Source organism: Pseudonaja textilis, chromosome 2 (genome assembly GCF_049901715.1).
Source record: "Pseudonaja textilis isolate UNSWEBS1 chromosome 2, rPseTex1.2, whole genome shotgun sequence".
Lineage (NCBI taxonomy): Eukaryota > Metazoa > Chordata > Lepidosauria > Squamata > Elapidae > Pseudonaja > Pseudonaja textilis.
Window position 1 is genome coordinate 38,227,215 of NC_141991.1, and position 13,678 is coordinate 38,240,892.

The 13,678-nt window shown below is 40.6% G+C and overlaps 1 long non-coding RNA gene across 1 annotated transcript in view; it reads left to right on the plus strand.

Annotated features, from left to right (window-relative positions):
* Positions 1–1,028: 1,028 nt before the first annotated feature.
* LOC148126829 (uncharacterized) overlaps positions 1,029–13,678 on the plus strand; it is a 34,264-nt gene continuing 21,614 nt past the window's right edge. Inside the window, exon 1 of the long non-coding RNA XR_015741610.1 lies at positions 1,029–1,174. This is a non-coding gene — a long non-coding RNA (uncharacterized LOC148126829). The remainder of the gene's footprint in view (positions 1,175–13,678) is intronic.

Here is a 13,678-nt window from a genome sequence, read left to right on the forward strand (position 1 = left end):
TTTATTTGCAAGGATGGAGGCAAAGCACAGAGATATGAATTGCTATTGGCGGTGGGGGGATTTCAAGTGGGACTGATGAAAGTTCTGGCTGCATTATTTGATTTGTGATACACAAGTTCATAAGCAAGTTATTATCATAAGCAACCATGAAGGTCATGAAATTCCTAGGGAACCACATCCAATGTTTACTATCACTGAATTTAACATGTATTTCATAATTACATTGTTTTCCATCCAACATTTAATTGGTGCAAGATTACAACCCTTTTCAGTGATTATTCGGAACACAATGTTCATTGTCCTAGCTGATTCGTCAACCTCTGGAATACCTTTTCAGGAATACAGAGAACGTACCAAACGAATTAGTTAATGAAAACTGATGTCCTACTTGTTTTATTTATCTCTTTTAACTATGGTTTGTGGATATTCTGAAGGTTAATTATGTAAACTGTTAGGAATCTATATACCAATTAGTTGAGTTGGCAATATATAAACCAACAATGTATGTTTGTAGCTTTAAGACAAAATCACTGTATTGATTTATACTATATTCCGATTGGTGATTATATTGCAAATTACCATAAGAGGGAGCTAGAGATCATAGCTTGCTCTCTGTGACATTCTGTTGCTGTCTAAGGTTCTCTGTTGTAGGTATGCTGTGCTTATACTTTGATATCTTTGTTTACTGTAAATGACAAAGGCAACCAGTAAGAAGACTTTGTAATTGGATATTCTTTGGACTGGTAAAAGTATATGACCTGGACCATTTATTGGACTGTGCTATTTCTTAAAGTAAACTTTAACTCAATTTAGTGTATTTGTGTGTGGCTGAATAAATTATTCATAACTATTCTCATAAATGTTTCCATGTGCATATCCTTGTTACTCAAGGGATATTCTGTACATATCATAACATAAACCAATAATGATACATTCTAAGAGAATTCAGAATAAATTCAGCATTTATTTCAAGACAATTTGATGGCAGTTTTCACTAATTCTGAGTTCTCTATTATCTTTCAGCTGTCGGTCCAGATTTTTCCAAAACCTTCTTAAAAAAAATAACTTTTGTTAAAGTCGGTAGTGATGCAACCATTGAATGTAAGCCTAAAGCTTCTCCAAGGCCAACTTTTACTTGGAAGAAAGGAAAAGAGATCATAAAGGAAAGTGAGAGGTAATGTATGAAAATACAACTTCTGTTGCTATTGAGTTTTGTGTGACTTTAAAAAAATGTAATCAGGAACAACTTTTAGATAAACAACTTCTTGATAAAACAAACAAACTTACACATAGTATGTTGTTTCATTCTTCAGGGATTTTTTTTTTTGAAGATCACTTTTCATAAATTATCTTTTCATAAATTATCAGAATGCAATCTCTCTGGAACTTTGCAGCTACTTGTCATTATTATTCAGCTTTCTAAAATTAATTATTCAGTAACATATTATAAAGAAATGATTGGCAGCTGTAAAGCCCTGCAATCGTACTCCAAAATAAATCAGAATCTTTCAGATAATTATTTATAATGTGCACAAAGAAGTAAATAGACTAAATATATTTATTAATTTGTTCAAGTAAATGTTTCTTAAAGGGATTTATTTTTCTCCCAGGACCACTTTTCACTTTAAAAAAACTATGGAAGAATCCAAAAGAACTTTTGTTTGTTTGGAACTATATTAATTGAAATTTAGAGTATCAAAATTGATGTTGACAGGTCCAAAAGATCAGGTCCATAGGTGAAGGTCCAATTAAATTGATTTATACCTATCCACAGGAATATTTTCAATTAAAGGTTAGCACCTTCTAGGAGTTAGATAAGGTTCAACAGAATTTTGTTTTGTGGAGGGTTGGACTAAGCTCATTTGTGGCTACATTGAGATTCTAGGCTGATCCCTCTTTTAACTCCACTCCTAGGTTCTACCAATCCTTACCCTATAGATGCATCCACTCCCAATATCGCTTCTTACGATTGTTTGAGAGGATTTTAATATTTTATTATTTTTCAAAATAGGCTGCCAATTAATTGTAATTTCATGAAACTTTGAGAAAGTCTTGGAGGACTCACAGGGGTTTAGGACCACAATTTAATAAACAACGAACTAAATAATGCCAAAAATACTGTACCCTCAACATGTTTCATAACTGCCCTGGAAAGCAGCTATTTCTATTCATGTTTCATATAGCATGTACATTTATTTCATAAATTGTGCCTACCTGAGATACTGCTTCAGGAATTCTAGGACTTGCCAAACCATGTTATATATAGTAATATATAATAATAATAATAACGAATTAAAAATATTACATGTAAATCTGACTGGTACCCAATTTAAAAATGGAAAAACAAGATGTTTTCCCAATCTATGTAGTTTTTAGGAGAACAAATAATAGATCTTTAATAGCACCACTTTTTTTTAGGAATAATAGTCACGATGGTCACAATCATGTAGGCAAAGTTGTACAACTATTATTAATAGATTAATGATCTCACTATTCCATTCCACTGAACAGCCAGATGAGATAAATTTGTGCATTAATTATTTAATGAGCCATGGATAATTAAATGTATACTCGGTCTTCAATCTAAAAAGTTTTAAAAACTTTAAAAAACTTAGTGAAAGATAAACATCTGCACAGATTTTCTAAATGCAAAGTGTACTGAGGTCAAATAAATGGAGAGGGTGCTCTGTTTGTCTTAGGCAATCCGTGCCCCATGATTCATTGTTTTGGAGATACTTCTAAACAAAATGACCAGAATGAGTGGATTGCTGTCATGTAATTCAGCCTCTCACCTTCAATCTAATACTCCTCCTCTAGTTCGTTGTTTGATATACATAGTAACACATTGTCATTAGGATCTTGTTGTTTCCTGTTTAGAGCCGATGATGTCAGCCACCATGTCCTAGAGGAGAGAAAAATATGTATTGAAAATTGTCAAAGAAATAATGTGACTCTGGAAATGTTGATGAAGTTTGTCAGTCATCTAGGCAAAGTTGTCTGTAAGTTAGTCATGGCAACGAGGCTTCCAAAAAAAGAAAATAAGTCCTGTTGCCATAACTCAAGTTACAGATGACTCTAAAATTATTGGCAAACCATCTCCATGTTCTCTCAACATAATGTGCTGTAATATTGGTTTGGTTTCAGTGTTGTTTGGTATAATGACAGCAATTTTGTAGGTATGTTGTACATAAATCATCTCTCATATTCAGATGCTGCCTCCATGATAAATTAATTCCTTATTTGCTGAGTGGAGGAGGGAGCAAGGGATTGTGAACTGGAAAATTTGGAAATTTTATTCCCTCAGGACTCATGGGAGCCATATATTAGCCTATCTGATGATGTGTCTTGATTCAAAAATGGTTGCCCTGTGATGCACATAGATAAAACTTTTAGAACTTAGGGAAAACTGAAGTTGATAAGGCTTTACCAAAACCGAATATCCTTGTGGAATTGTTGGGAAAACATAACTAAGCTGTAATAGAAATATTAAAACAACAGATGAAAATATTCCCCTTAAAGGGTTAAAAAAAATATTCCTATCATCCTCAAACCAATGCTGTTTTCCTTTTTAAGTGAGTAATTCTTAAACTATTATAAGAAATTATGTTACTTGAATAAGATATTTTAAAAGTTTCTTTCAATATCAAAAGCTCTTTTAATATTTAGTTCTGAAAAAGAGGATTGAAAATATATTTCAATATATTTCAAACCATGTACTCATGGTTGTGCAAGTTAATTTTGAAAAGGCATCCATGCAAAACAGAGAAAAAAGGCTGTCGTGCATTGTGTTCTAATTCTGTTTATATGGTTAAGGAGGTCCTAGAGATGTACAGAATTTGATTATTCGATGAAAACACCTAAGTGATTTGCCTGTAATATTTGCAGTAGAGTGTCATATTTGAACTGAGTGTCTAGACAAAGTAATAACATTAATTTTATGGTGGATCTAGGTCTTCTTTTCTAGAAGCTGCCAAAGATAGCAAAGTAGAATCATGTCTGATCAATACTTTCTCAAGATGCAGATATTATCTTGCATAGATAGATAGATGATAGATAGAGATGGATGGATGGATGGATGGATGGATGATTTTAGATTTTGGATTACTTTCATGAAGTAGAATTACTGTTTCTTGTAAAATAGCTAAAGTTATCTCTTAATGGTACTTGAAAGCTATACTTTTGCATGAAGTATTTTTCCCTAGAGTACAGTTACACAATTGTACTCATTAAAGATACTTCATCACCATAATAATGGCAATCATGTCTTGGAGAGGTAAGTGCCATAAATACTGCAGAACGTAAATTATTTAATGCTATGAAACAGATTTACATATATTATAATTCAGAACTTTGGTTCAAGAAATAAAGAGTAATTATTCATAAGCATTCATTTAGATCTTAGTCTCAGTTGCTGGATGTTTAGCCTGTACTTTCTTCATTTTCTCAGTAATTTCATTATGTATTATATAATACAAGTAAAACTTATAAAAAGATAAAAATAAAAACAGAAAAGAAAATAAATAAATCTTCCCCTTCAGCCCCACTAACATTAAGACCATATCACTAACTTTTAAAATAAAAGCAAACATTTCTTCATTCCATATCTTCCCCAGTTTCTATAAACCCATCCTCTAAAACCCCATCCCTCCTTTTTTATATGATGCAAATAAAACTTATACAGCTACAAAATAAAGAGATACATTAAAGAAACTTTCCAAAGCCAACAGCTATCATACTCTTGCTGTATAACCCCCCCAAAATACAAATCTTTAAACTTATACAGTGCTTAAATCTTTAAACTGTTTTTTTAAAAAAAGGATTGGAAGACACTCAACCTAGTGAATTCATTAAAATTTGCCCGTCTTAAGGTTCTTAAAGTTTAAAGAAAGCCAGAAAATAAAAACTTAAATCCAAAGTGATTAAGAAATGAGCCAGTTAGTCTTAAGAGTCCAGTCGATATTAGCAGCTATGAGCACAATGGAAACCTGCAACTCTCAGCCAATCGTAAGCTAACCATAAAACAAGTTTGACTTAGTTTATTATTTTTCTTTCAACTTTCTAGTCTTTCAACTTTCCAAATACTCAGGTACTGTTAAAATGTTTTAAAATCTAAACTAGAGGTAATGACAGTTTCTTTATATACTTAACAATAATTTATACTACCCTAATCAAGTCTGAATGGTTAAAAGTAAAGTCATTGTTACCTTCTATAAAACTTAAGACCCACTGACTGATATTAATTGGCTAAAATGCTTAGTTACTATCAGTTGAGATCAAGTGTTGCCTTATAATTGAGTATTATAAAAATAATATAATGTAATGTAACATAATGATATGAAAAGTAGTACTGGAAACCCCTGTTCTAACCAATTCTGTTTCAGACAAAAGATCATTGTACAATGCAGATGGGTGAAAAAAATCTTTATTTTCAGACTACCTCATTATGTGTTATTTGATGCTAAATCTTTTCTCATTGTTGTGATTTATTTTTTTCCAGATATAACTTAGTTTTCACTGAGCCCAAGAGTTTACCATTAATTATCCCCTTTCCTGTCAAAATCATTGTGCCATTTTTCTAAAGCAAGAAGTATTTTAAACACACAAAGAATCCGATGAGGCTTTCTATTTTAACAAAATATATTCTCTGTAATAAAATATTTTTTTTCACATCATTGTTCTTTTGCTCCTTTATAGTTAATAATCTTGCGATCTTCATCTTGCACATAATGTGGTGTTTTTTTTAATTCTTTCTTACAATTAAAGATAATAGAATTATCAGAGACTGGTGATATAACCAGGTTTTCAGGGGCTTCTGGAAAAATTCAAAGGGCTGAAGCAAATCACACTTTGGGAATGAAGAAGTTGCATAAAATGGGCACCATAGCATAGAAGGCCTTCCTGCTGACACTAACCAAGTGTAGCTTCATAGCAGATAGGATTGAGTAGCATGTCTCTTCTGCTGGATCTGATGGTCTTTCCCTTCCTTCCTTCCTTCCTTCCTTCCTTGCATGGTTTTTATATTTTTATATTTTTGTATTTTTCCATAGATATTAAGTGATATTAAGTTAGTAACACATTTGTTGAGTGAATTGGGCTTCCACATTGACTTTGCTTGTCACAAGGTTGCAAAAAATGATCACATGACCCTGGAACACTGCAACCATCATAAATACACACCTGTTGCCAAGCATCCAATTTTGATTAGTTGTCCATAGAGATGCTGCAAATGTGATAAGTGTGAAAAACACAACCACATTTTTTAGTGCTGTTGTAACTTCATTAAACAAATGGTGGTAAGTTGAGGACTACCTATATATACAGTACTATATATGTTTATTACATAATATTGTATAATGCAATATATAGTAATTGTTTTATGTTATATATTTTATACTTTGGAATATAATATACTAGCTCTATACCTGTGCTTCGCTACAAAACTATGTGATCGGGCTTAGTTTTGGGGGACCAAAAGAGTTGAGGGCTGTTTGGAAACTGAAACATGGAAGCTGAAAAAGTATTTGCTCTGTGAGTAAAAAGGAGACAACAAGAAGCCTGGGCATGGCTTAGCTCAACTGTTCTGTACTAAAGCTGGTTGCTGCTGTGAAACTCCTATCCTCTGCTTGTGTTTTGCATTTGGAACAGATTTTTTTTCAGGTGGGGAGGGGGAGTAGAACTCCTTAGCATCAGAGCGTGATAATAATATAGGAAATACTAATGCTCTGATGGTCATTTAGAAAAATCCTTTCTTAGTAAGCACCTAGAAGCCAAAATTTCAAGTTTGTAGGCTTTATGGTTGTGGAGATTTTGTGAGTGGTATTTCGTGTGTGTGTGTGTGTGTGTGTTTGTGTGTGTGTGTGTGTGTGTGTATTCTGTCTCACCTGTTGCCACAAGGCGAGAGTCCAAATGTCCAAAGGAAAAAACACGAACAGACAATGTCAGAAACAACAGAGTTAACTTTCCTCTGGCTGTAGTCGCCGTTGGCAGCTTTCCCAGAAGCCGTCTGTAAATACAGATAACAAGCCGCACTATAAATCAGAGCCAAACTGCAAAAAGAAAACTTTTTCCGAACTGTGAACGTAAATAACAAAGTTTGACCCGAACGGGGATTCCAAGCTAACATGCCTCCTTATATTCCTTAAAGGGGCGTGTCAGTCTCTCTACTCAGTCCCTGATTTGACGTTTCCTTTCAATTTGTGCTTGACATCTCAGCCTACGTCTAGTCCTTACATCAACCCAACATTCATCAGCTTGATCATCCCCCAAGGACTCTGGCATGTTCTGTCGATCATCTGCTGACACCTGAGGCATAATTGACGAGGAAGGTTCTGAGAGGAAGGTGATTCCGACACTTCCTCATCCTCCTGGCTCACGTCTGCACCTCCCATTAAAGCAGGCTCAAATCCCAATGCCAAACCCAGCTCATCATTCGAACCTCTGTCTTCTGACACATCAGACTCAAAGCGCACAGCAGGCTCAAACCTCCCAGTCACAATGCTATCCCTCACCGCAGGGCCCTTCCCCCGAGTCTGACGATCCGGATGTGGTTTCGATGGAAATTGTGCATGATATAGCTAGATAAGGTCCGGGGCATACACCTTGGACACATCCTCCCAGGAACAAATCTCTGTTTCATTCTCCAGCCTCCTGACAAAGTACTGAAATCGTCCTTTCAGCCATCGTGAATCATGAATGCCAACCACTGTGGCGTCAACAACAGGATCATCGCTGGGCCTAGATGGAGAACCCATATCGTTGGGAGAACGGAGCTTACATGATGGGGTGTCAGGTACCAAAAGGGGACTGTGAAAGACAGGATGAATGCGCATGGAGCGCGGTAGGGTGAGCCGATAAGCAACAGGATTGATGACCGCCTTGATAGGGAAGGGACCAATGAAGCGATGGTCCAACTTCTTAATCAGACGATCGACCTGTAGGTGCTTCGTGGATAACCACACCTTGTCTCCTACAGCCAGCGGAGGTGTCTGTTAGGGATACACCCTAGCAGAATCTGCACGGCAGGCAGGCAGGCAGGCAAAATATGTGAGATAAACGTTTTTGTAGCTTACACTCAGTAAAACAGATACACTGTGCTAGTTAAATAGTTTATTCCAGTAAGAGTTTTAGCATAGTCAAACAGTCCATATATCATTTACTAATTCAGTCCGTCCAGGAATTATTCAGTTGCAAAGTCCAGTGTCAAAAAAGAGGTCAGTAAACTTACAAATATCAGTCCAGTAATATATCTCCTCGCAGTAGAGATATGAAGAAGTCAAATCTCCTTTCTTCCTTCAGCAGCAGGGAACACGCAGTTAGCACACCATCAATCCAGGCAAACCATCAATCGTCAGGAATCGTCAGCAATCCAGCAGGTTCTCTTGCTCCCTCTTATGGCGGTTTCACAACCGCACCCAAAATTACATGCTTTGCAGTTTAAAGGGACACTCACTTAAACTTACTATCATAGTTTATATATATTATTTTACCCAAACTACGTTAGGTAACCTTGTTATTCCTAACAGTGTCGCCCTACGCGAATGATCTGCAAACCTTTTATACTCTGCCTTAGCCCGTTCCAACTGTTGTGAGACCAATTGGTGCACCGAATGCAGTTCTGATAAAAATTCTCGCATCTCTGGAACCGGGGAATCCAAGATCGAAAAGGGGAAAAACCTCGGATGGTAACCCATATTTGCGTAAAAAGGCGTCATGTGGGTGGAGATGTGCTGAGAATTGTTAGAAGTGAACTCCGCCAAAGGAAGATAGGTCACCCAGTCGTTTTGTCGTTGATTAACAAAACATCTGGTATTGGGCGAGGATACCAATTACTTTCTCAGTCCCGCCATTGGTTTCCGGATGGTGCGCCAACGCTAAACATACTTGCACCCGTAATGCATTCATTAGGCTCTTCCAGAATTGAGCAGTGACTGGACACCATGATCTGAAACAACTCTGTCTGGTAAGCCATGCAAACGGAATACATGTTGCAGAAAAAGCCAGGCAGTAACACAAGCCGATGGTAACCTTCTACATGGGATGAAATAGGCCATCTTGGTGAGCATGTCAACCACCATAAGTACCATCGTATAACCCGACGACGAGGGCAAGTGTGTTAAAAAGTCCATGGAAATTGCCCCGCAGGGTTGGTTTGGAGTTGGTAGTGGTTGAAGAAGGTCAGGAGGTGCACCCGATGCAGCTTTTGCTTGCCGACACGGTACACAAGAGGCAACATAAGCGAAGACATCATGCCGGACTCGAGGCCACCAAAAAGTCCTTGTGACCAGATGAAGGGTTTTGAAGAACCCCAAATGACCCGCAGCTGGGTTGTCATGACATTGGATCATGATGAGGGCTCTAAGTGTCCTGGTGGGCACATGCAATCGGCCCCGATGTCGTAGTAAACCTGCCTCCAGAGTCCATGGGGAGTCAGGTCCAATTTCCTCCATTCTCTGCTGCGACCAATCGTCTAAGCGCTGCGCCTCTCATACCCGAGCCCTCAAATCCACCGGTTCCTGGATAACGGCCAAAGATTCCGATGGTAGCACCGTACGTGGAGGAAGAGGTTCTTCAGGACACAGATATTCCGGTTTGTGTGACAGGGCATCTGCTTTTTTATTTTGACCACTAGGGATGTACGTGACCGAAAAATTGAACCTAGCAAAGAACAGCAACCATCGGATCTGCCGTTGGTTCAATTTCTGAGCAGTGGTCAAGTGCTTCAGATTACGATGATCTGTCTGAGCTTCCACCTTGTGCCGAGCCCCCTCCAGGTGATGTCGCCAGATCTCAAACGCAGCCTTAATGGCCAGCAACTCTTTCTCCCAGATTGTATAATTACGCTCGGAAGTAGTAAGTTTCCATAAATAATATGCGCATGGAAAAAGAGGTCATCCACTGGGGCTTGTAACAACACCGCACCAATGGCCATGTTCGATGCATCCGTCTCCACTACAAATGGACGATGGGGGTTGGGATGCCTCAAGATCGGTTCCGCAACGAAGGCTTTCTTGATGGCCTCAAAGGCCTGTTGCTGTGGGGGCCCCCACTGGAATGGAACCTTCTTGCAAAGGAACTGGGTGATGGGATCCATCAGTTTGGCAAAACCCGGGGTGAAGGACCTGTAATAATTAGCAAACCCCAAGAGCCGTTGTACGTCTTTCACTCGATGAGGGGGTTCCCAACTACACAGAGCCTCCACCTTGCACGAGTCCATGGCAATGCCTTCGGGAGAGATGATATGTCCCAAGAACTCTATGGAAATCTGGAAAAAGAGGCATTTCTCCAGTTTCGCATATAGTCTCTGCTTCCGAAGACGTTGTAGTACCTGGTGAACTTGGCAAAAGTGGCTTTCCCTGAACTTAGAATAGATCAAAATGTCAACCAGGTACACCACCACAAAGCGGTCAAGCATGTCCCTAAAAATATCGTTCATGAAATGTTGGAAGACCACGGGGGCATTGGTCAACCCAAAAGGCATCACAGTATATTCAAAGTGGCCGTATCTAGTACCAAACACTGTCTTCCACTCGTCTCCTTTGTGCATCCACACCGGGTTATAAGCCCCTCGAAGATCGAGCTTGGTGAAAATAGTGGCCTCTCGTAATCGCTCCATCAGCTCTGGAATGAGCGGCAAAAGATAACTATTTTTCAACGTAATGGCGTTTAGCCTGCGGTAGTCACAACACAAGAGCAAATCCCCCGTCTTCTTTTTCACAAAAAGGACAGGAGCAGAAAGAGGAGATGACGACGGTCTGATAAACCCCCAGGCCAAGTTCTTGTCCAGAAAATCTCAAAGAGCGGCCAATTCGGGCTCAGACATTGAATACAAACTACCTTGGGTAGTGGAGCATTGGGCAGGAGGTCCACAGGACAGTCATAAGGTCGATGCGGAAGTAACCGATCCACCTCCTTCTCACTAAAAACATCTGAGAAGTCAGATAGTTCAGGAGGTACAGAGACAGTGGGGGCAGCGATGTCTTGACCAGCACAGATGTGTTTTAGGTCAGGGGTCCCCAACCACCGGTCCCCAGACCGGTATTGGTCCGTGGAACAATTTCTACCGGGCCGCCGGTTTGCTGGGCGCTGCCATCTTGTTTTGATGAAAAAGTGATTCCAGTGAGCTTTTCCGGGTAGAAAGTGGTGTTTGGGTGCTGAAAGAATCCTCGCGCCTTAGTTTCATCAAGGGGGAGGTGGCTTCGAACAAAACTAAGGAGCGAGGATTCTTTCAGCACGCATGGCAAGGCGAGTCAAGCGACCGTCCTGAAGCCGTCCCGAAGCCCATTGACACAGGTACAAAGGAGGAGTTGAAGGTGGCGGGAAGAAGCGGGGGACGGCTGGCTGGCCGGTCGCTCGGCTCGCCTTGCCATGCGTGCTGATGCCGGTACTGGGCCGTGGATGATTTTGTGATGCCAGTACTGAGCTGCGGCACAAAACAGGTTGGGGGCCACTGTTTTAGGTGGTCCACACACTGGAGACTTGGGAACGAAATGGTGTTCTGTGCCCATGCCACCCGAGGATCGTGCAACCGTAGCCAAGCCATTCTGAGAACCAAGGGGAGATGGAGGTCCGAGGTGATATAAAAACTAATCGCCTCCTCATAGTCCCCAATGACCAGGCGTAATGGCTGAGTAGCAAAATGAATGGGCCCAGACCGCAGTTCCCGCCCACCAATGGTTTCCACCTTAATGGGCTGCTCCACCGCAATCAAGGGAATTTCATAATGTGTTGCAAAAGCCCGGTCCATGAAATTGGTAGTAGCCCTGGAGTCCACCAACGTAACCGCAGGAATCCCCTCCAACCGGGACTGCAAGAAAACCCGCGTGTCCAAAAGCAAATGGGAGGGGACCAGAATTCACCTCTGCTACTTTGGGCGGTTGGTTGATACGTGTCTGGCTCAGAGTTTCCCCGACCGTTTCCCAGACCGACCTTGTTTCCCCGACAGTACAGGATTAGATTCGGGCACTGGCTTTCGTGCCCCCCATCGTTTACCAGGACAGGAACTGGCAAAAAGTTCCGACCCCCCACAATACAGGCACAAGCCTCCCTGAAACCTCCGTGTGCATTCTTGTGCCGTCAACTGAGGGCGGAGTGCACCCAACTCCATCGGTTCCTTGGTCCTGGTCATGGCACTGTGGGATACCAGGGCCGCTGGTTGTACGGGAGGCTGCGGCCTTGAGCGGGAGGGCGGCTCCGGAGCTAGGCATCTAGTCTTGCACCGTTGAAGCTGGGTGTCAATGCACAAACATTGCACCACCAGCACATCCAGGGTTAGAGCCGGCTCCACATGCACCAACTCATCTTGAATTTCTTCTGCCAAACCCTCCTGAAAAGTGTTCCTGTGGGCTGCCTCATTCCAAGCAGAGTCCATGCAATAAACTCTTGCAAAGGGCGTTTCCCCTGACGAATGTCCTTTAAACGTCTGGCTACAGTTTGAGTTTTCATGGAGTCCTCATACATAGAACATAAATGGTGCCAAAAGCCCTGATAGTCATTCAATAAAGGACTATTTTGCACCAACAAAGGAGTGGCCCATCTAGCAGCCGAACCTGACAAGAGGCTGATAACAAACCCCACCCGAGCCCGGTCATCAGGGAAATCTTCTGGCCGAAGAGAGAGAAATAATTGACACTGCCCCAAAAAAGCCGGGAACATTCCAGGCTGTCCAGAGAATTTATCCAGCACAGCTACCGGGCATTTCCTACGGGGAAGGGCATGAGAAACAGCAGGGGCTTGCATCAGCATAAGATGGTTAACCAGCTGAGTGACTTGTTGCTGCAAAACCTGGTTATCTTGCAACAGTTGAGATATCTGCTGCTGCTGCTGCTCTAGCTGTTTTGCTCCATTTTAGTCAGAAAATGGAATTCAGGGTTCGGGTCAAAAAATGTTCTGTCTCACCTGTGGCCACAAGGTGAGAGTCCAAATGTCCAAAGTAAAAAACACGAACAGACAATATCAGAAACAACAGAATTAACTTTCCTCTGGCTGTAGTCATCGTTGGCAGCTTTCCCAGAAGCCGTCTGTAAATCCAGATAACGAGCCGCACTATAAATCAGAGCCGAACTGCAAACAGAAAACTTTTTCCGAACTGTGAACCTAAATAACAACGTTTGACCCGAACGGGGATCCCAAGCTAACACGCCTCCTTATATTCCTTAAAGAGGCGTGTCAGTCTCTCTACTCAGTCCCTGATTTGACGTTTCCTTTCAATTTGTGCTTGACGTCTCAGCCTACGTCTAGTCCATACATCAACCCAACATTCATCGGCTTGATCATCTCCCAAGGACTCTGGCACGTTCTGTCGATCATCTGCTGACACCTGAGGCATAATTGACGAGGAAGGTTCTGAAGAGGAAGGTGATTCCGACACTTCCTCATCCTCCTGGCTCACGTCTGCATCTCCCATTAAAGCAGGCTCAAACCCCAATGCCAAACCCTCCTCATCACTCGAACCTATGTCTTCTGACACATCAGACCCAAAGCGCACAGCAGGCTCAAACCTCCCAGTCACAACATATATATGTATGTATGTATGTATGTATGTATGTATGTGTATGTATATGTATATGTATATGTATATGTATATGTATATGTATATATAGTGTGTGTGTGTGTGTGTAAAGAGAGAGAGAGAGAGATTTTATATATATATAATATATTTAATATATTATATAATAGTTTA